The sequence below is a fragment of the Chenopodium album genome, chromosome 8, assembly GCF_948465745.1.
Source record: "Chenopodium album chromosome 8, dcCheAlbu1.1, whole genome shotgun sequence".
Classification (NCBI taxonomy): Eukaryota; Viridiplantae; Streptophyta; class Magnoliopsida; order Caryophyllales; family Amaranthaceae; genus Chenopodium; species Chenopodium album.
In genome coordinates, this window is record NC_137841.1 from 44,741,176 (window position 1) to 44,747,433 (window position 6,258).

A 6,258-nucleotide genomic window follows, 5' to 3' on the forward strand; every position below is an offset into this window, starting at 1 on the left:
TTCGTATTTAGGTTTGTTAAGTGTTTATAAATTTAGTTTGACCAAGGAAGATTAGATAACGACCTAGTTTTCCCCTCGTCAATACCCTTCTTTATTAATAATAACCATAATAGTAACCAATGTTATGAGTACTCCAAATAGATACAAGACCAAATTCCTAATTTAGTGTAAACTAGTCCTGGAACTCCAATGCATCATTTATTGACTCCAACCTGAAAATAAGCAACACTGCTTACCATTACGGTAAACAGGGCGAACCAAAACAAATAAGAAGTACGGGTTAGCAAAATATGCTAAGTACGGTAAGTGCAAGATAATTAAACTCAATTTATTCGCAAACATGCTTTAAAACCAATTTCCAATAAATAATCCAATAATTCAAAACTCATGGTTTAAAACCAACTCTCAATAATTCTAATATTAATAATCAATAAAACCAATTCCAATTATTTAAAAACCAATTCCTCATATTTAAACCAATTCCTCTCCCAAGTGTGCAAACCCCCAAAGCTAGTCTCCTTATGTTACAAGGCTATTCTCGAGGAAAGACCCGGTCATGCAAAGTCCAAGGCCTTATCAAAAAACCAAATCCGCATAGTGGGATTACCAACATGCTTATAAAGCATAAATAATAATAAATCCATGATTCAATAAATCCTCTTTTAAATCTAATAATTCAACCTTTAATGATAACAATCCAAACTCCTTTTCAATAAATCCAACTTGCTTTCAAACTTAATCCTTTTCAAACATGAATAATAAATTAATTAATCAAAACGTTTTATAAAAATCAATACTCCAATTTTATTATTAAAACCAATCCTTTAAACATACTTTTAATTCATAAAGCATAATTCAATTCAATTTAATTCAATTCATCATAAAATCATTCATACATGTTATTCAAATCGATCACTTTCAAGGTATCTAGCCACCTAACGTACCTTGATCTTCACTTAGCCAACAACACTTCAAAAGAACTCTCAAGTAGCTTGATCAAAAACACCCTACAAATAAATATAACCTTAATCAATATAAGGTTAACAAATAATCACAAATAATTAAAAACCCTCCCAACTATATGTACATGAACCTCTTAAATTAATTCAACATGAACATTATTAAAAATCTGATTTTATATAATTAAAACTACTCATAATAATTTCATATTAATTTCCCATAATAATAAAAATAGTAATAATTGAATAAAAGAAAAGGAGAAGAAAAGAATTGGATTTGCGTAGGAAATAATAGGCAGAACTTTCAGAGGCTATACCTCCTTCTATATAGCTCCGAATTGGGTGATTCGTGAGCCTAACCTCAAGAAGTTTTCGAGAGGAACAACTTTTTGTGAAACATTACTACCCCAAAAACTGACCAGAAGTGCTCGAAAATTGGCTTCAAAGATGAACGGGATGATTTGTGTAAAATTGTAGAGAAGAACAGAAGAAAATTGGTGTGAAGAATGTGACAGGTATGAAGGGGTATTTATAGGATAGTATGAGCATGAATTATGGTAGGAAAATGTAAGAAGAATTATGGTAATTAGGGTTTAAGAGATTACTTGGAGAAGTGAGCAAAGATTTAAGGAAAGTTTTGATATTTGAAGGGATTGTATATAATTGAATATGGAAGGTATGTATGTCATGAAAAATATTAAGGAAATTGGGATTGTCTGGGGAATAATTAAGAAGAATGAATGGCAAGAAAATATAATAATTGGATATCAAAAAGATGGAGAATTAGAATTATGGAAAATAGGAGATTTTAGGGAGATAATTAAAAATACAAATTACCAAAATATTTTCCCAAAATCTTTATGGGATGGCCGAAATTATTGAGCTTTCCTAAGCTCATATTTTCGGCCTTCTTATTTAGTATTTAGGAATATATATTGCTAGTTTAAAGGAATAAAAATTATTGTGTATACTAAAAATTCCTTGTTTTTTCGACGCTGTGCCCAAGCCGTCAACATGAAAATTTTAATCCCGTGTTTGGTCGACGCTTTTATTTGTCGAAATAATAATTCGACAGGTAAAACCGTCGAGAGTTCCACTTGCCAAGCACGTGACCTGATGGGCAGCCCGTATAAACTGAAGTTCTGAAGAATCTCAACACCACTTGTCAGCCAACCCTAATTCGTTTCGTCCTCCATAATCTCATCTCCAAAAACCGCAATAGATTCATCGAATTCGGCTTCGATTTGTTGAAATTTTTCTACTTTTTCCATCAATTTTATTAATTACATTGGAATTTTCGTTTTGTTTCCATCATCTCATCAAAATTTCGTTTCTTTTTTTTGAAATTTAATTGGGATATTGATTTTTTTTTTTTTTTGTCAAAATTTTGGAGCAGTAGAAGATTCCTAATTGAAGATCACGAATTGAATCAGGTCATTAGTTAAATTTTGATGTTGATACCATTTTTCGTGTAATTTTAATGTTATTCATTAAGATTTATCTTAGCATTTGGGCATAATCCATTTGGGGATTTTTTTCTTGAAATTGTGTTTAGGTTTGCAATTTGTCGTGCACGATGGTTTAATTTTGTGACGACTAATCCCAATTTGCTCAATGTCTACAGTTTTCAGGTATATGTTGGTTTCTCTAAACTTCTTGGGATTAACTCTAACCATGAGTTCAGCTCTCCACATTCTCTTACCTCGATCTCCTCTAATTACTATGCTACTTTACTTCACACTAGATTGCAAATAATCTCCTTAATGTGTATCTTAAATGCGAGTTAACAGCAATTGCCCACCAACTGTTTGATGAAATGCCTGTAAAAAATATGTTTTCTTGAAACACTATTGTATCAGGGTATGCTAAAGGGGGAAAATTGGGAGTGGGTTATTTTTTTATTCGACAAAATCCCAATCATGATTCAGTCTCTTAGGCTTCTATGATTGTGGTTATTATCAAATGGGTTATAAATTAAAAATTGTATGATCTATTGCAAATCATCTCATATTACTGCCTTGGGCTTGCAAGCTAATTATGTCTAAAATTTTGTCAGTCTTAATTTAGACGAGCTTCTTTTTCTCAGATTTTCATGAGTTAAAATTGATTATTAAACAAAAGATAATTATTGCATTCTAATATTATTTGAGATTTTTATATCTTCTTTTTGCAATCTCATTGCCTATGTATGGTAATTTTTGGATTAATGGTGATGAAAGTGACATGTTTGCTGACTTGTTATGTACTTCATTTTGATGTACAATTAGGATGCACGTGTACTATGAGGAATGAAGCCTCACCATTATGGTTGAATGGTTGTTCAGATACCAAGCTTAATTCAACGTGAAACCATTTGAAAAAAGTACGGGTGGATTTAACCTAGTTCCTAGGATATATGATTAGGATCCAAATCACTTCTTTGCCTTTGATTATGACCATGTGAATATTTTCTTGTTTTTCTTTCTCAATTTCAATCTCTATTTATTTATTTAGTTTCACTATATAGAATGTTTTAACTTTTTTTCAAACCATATTCTTGTCGTACAATGGTGTTTCTATACATAGTATGTAGTATGATTTTGAGTTTTTCATGTCTCATTTTTAGTTAGACTACTTTGTTATAATTTTGTTTCCCGGCTTGTATTTAATTACTCTTACTTTCAATTCACTACTACAATTTATGTATTTCAATTCACTACTACAATTTTCGTATTTTATAATTTTTATTTTTCGACTTGTATTTAATTAATCTTACTTTTAAATGGGTCGTTTGTTTGTTTTATGGCGATTTATATGGCTTGTTTGTTTGGATTTTCTAAATTTTCTCAGCCTAAGGTAAAGGTTTTTTCATTAATTGTTTAGTTTGTCTAAATTTCCCCTGTGTTGGGGAGTTTGAGAAAGCAAAAGCTTAGCTTCCCTCTGAGACTTTGTGATAGGTTGACTACTCGTCACAAGTGGGCTGCTCCTTCTGTGGGTCTTTTTACGCTGAATTCTGATGCCTCTTACTGTGGTGATGGAGTTACAGGGCTTGGAGGAGCTGTGCGTGACTGTAATGGCGATGTGCTGGTTGCTACTTGCTTGAAGATCCAAGGCGAGATGGAGGTTGATGTTGCTGAAGCCATGGCTGCTAGACACTTGGTTGTTATTGCTATTGACTCGGGATTTAACAAGCTCATTCTTGAGTCTGATTGTAGGCTGATCTTGGTAAGGTAGACAGTACGACTTTCAGGCACCTTAAAAGAGGTAAACTACCTTCATCTATATCATCTGGGTGCATTTGGCTTTTTGTACTGCTCAATACATAATTGCAATTGTATTATTTGAAGTGATGAAGGTGGTTTATGTGTTTATCATGGTATGCCTGTCATTGTTGTCGGTGTAGGGCATAGTACATATGACAAATCATCCGTAAGTTAATCACTTTTTGGCCCTTTTTACCATTTAGAAAGTGTGTTGAATGATAATTAGGGGATTGAGTTGCTTTATATGTGTCTTTTTTCTTGTAGTGTCAGCTATTGCATTACGATAATTGCAAAGAAAAAAAATTAAAAAAAGAATCGAATTTCGACACTTAATTAAATAATTGAACTGCGATCAAGATGTCCCATGGGCTATTGTCTTGTGTGCAGCTTCATTAGACTGATTTAATTTCGTGGATGATTAAGGCTTCATGGTTTAGGACTTTGGCTATTTTAATGTTCTGGATAAACTCTATTTTCCCTGGTAGAGTCATTGATATAGTTGAACTGCGTGAGATTAGAAACACAAGATGTTCCACGGGCAGTCCGGCAGTTTTCTTTTTTGTAGCTTCACTAAACTGTTCTAAATTACTGATGATTGATTGTAAGATTAGGTATTCCTGGATAGGTTCTTTGTCTCTTGCCATGGCATGCTGCTTGGAATGGTAGGGAAAAATCTTGTCTGTTTGGCCCAAAAAGGTGTAATGTTGTGATTGTTCAAAACATATTGCTTGGCTTAAAAGGATTTCTCTGCTTTTAACTTCTATACTTTGTTACTCTTGTGTATAATACTATAATTATTTCTTATTTGCATCACATTTCTTTCTATAGGTCCACTACTATGTGCAGTCACACATACAAATGAATGTCTTTTCTTTTGAGTGTATGGAAACCCTTACTTTTTGAAAGTTTTTTACTCCATAAATTGTTATGAAAGTTGGTTGTGATTTTGGTTTGCTTAAATTTTTAGGTGGAAAATATTTTTCAGAGATTGTATTCTCTATATTTTTTGGCAGATGGCTCCCTAGTATCTTGTTGATTTACTAATCGATACTTATGCTGAAATGTGTTGCAGGGTCAAAAGATTATGTAGACATAAATGTATGAGTACTGAGAAACGGCAAAACAAGGGCTGACAACTAATGCTGCAACATTTCAAGGATGAAAGAAAGATATATTTAGGCTATTTAAAGTTGGAATTGTACTTTACTTTTTTAGGGGAGTTGGAATTGTACTGGTTGTAATAGAAAACCCATTACTATGAGATATTGTACATATGCCATAATTTATTTATATGTAATAAAAAAATTTGGCATAAATTTGTTGTACATGTTTTTTTTTGGTAATATTAGTATATTAGAAATAATTATTAGTGAATGAAATATTTTGTTTTTTGATATTCTAGACATTAAAAAAATAAAATAAAAATATATTGGACAAGAAAAACCGTCCCCAAATTAGAAAATATGGACAAGAAAAAGCTTTGCCAAAATGTTAAATAGCAAATGTATGAAAATTTGGACATAGAAAAGCGTCACCAATTTAAGATTCTTGACGTGAAAAAGCGTCGCCAAAGTTAAGAAAGTGCGCCAATTGTGGCAAATTGCGACGCTTCGTATAAAAATTTGGACACAATAAAGCGTCGAAATTCGCGACGCTTTTTGGTGTCTAGCGAAATTTTCGACTCATGATTTTTTGACGCTTTTAAGAAGCGTCGGGAAAATTTTTTGCGACGCTTTTATGTGTCGAAAAAAGGCTGAAAAGCGTCTAAAAAGCACGCTTTTATTGTAATAAATAATTAAATAATAAAATAGCAAATATTCACCAAATTATTTAACTGAATAAAAATCAGTTTTTCACATAGGAAAATCCGAAATTATTAGCTAATTAATTGGGATTTTTGGTCCTATTAAAATAATAATAAAATATAGCTTTTGCCTTAATTAAAATATCCGAAATATATAAATAATCCGGTTTTTAAAATAGGATAAATGGATAATAAATCTTATCCAAAATAATGATTAGTTTTCACAATACTTTTGGCGCCAAAATTCAAATAT

General features: G+C 31.8%; 1 long non-coding RNA gene across 2 annotated transcripts; it reads left to right on the top strand.

The window, feature by feature from the left end:
- The first annotated feature begins 2,133 nt into the window (after positions 1-2,133).
- On the top strand, positions 2,134-5,554 carry LOC145556077 (uncharacterized). Of its 2 annotated transcripts, XR_014091725.1 has the most exons (5): positions 2,134-2,392; positions 2,515-2,590; positions 3,227-3,321; positions 3,985-4,202; positions 5,274-5,554. It is a non-coding gene; the product is annotated as an uncharacterized LOC145556077 (long non-coding RNA). The 2 variants fall into 2 exon arrangements; XR_014091724.1 differs by lacking the exon at positions 3,227-3,321 and having other exon boundaries at positions 5,274-5,551.
- Positions 5,555-6,258: the final 704 nt, after the last annotated feature.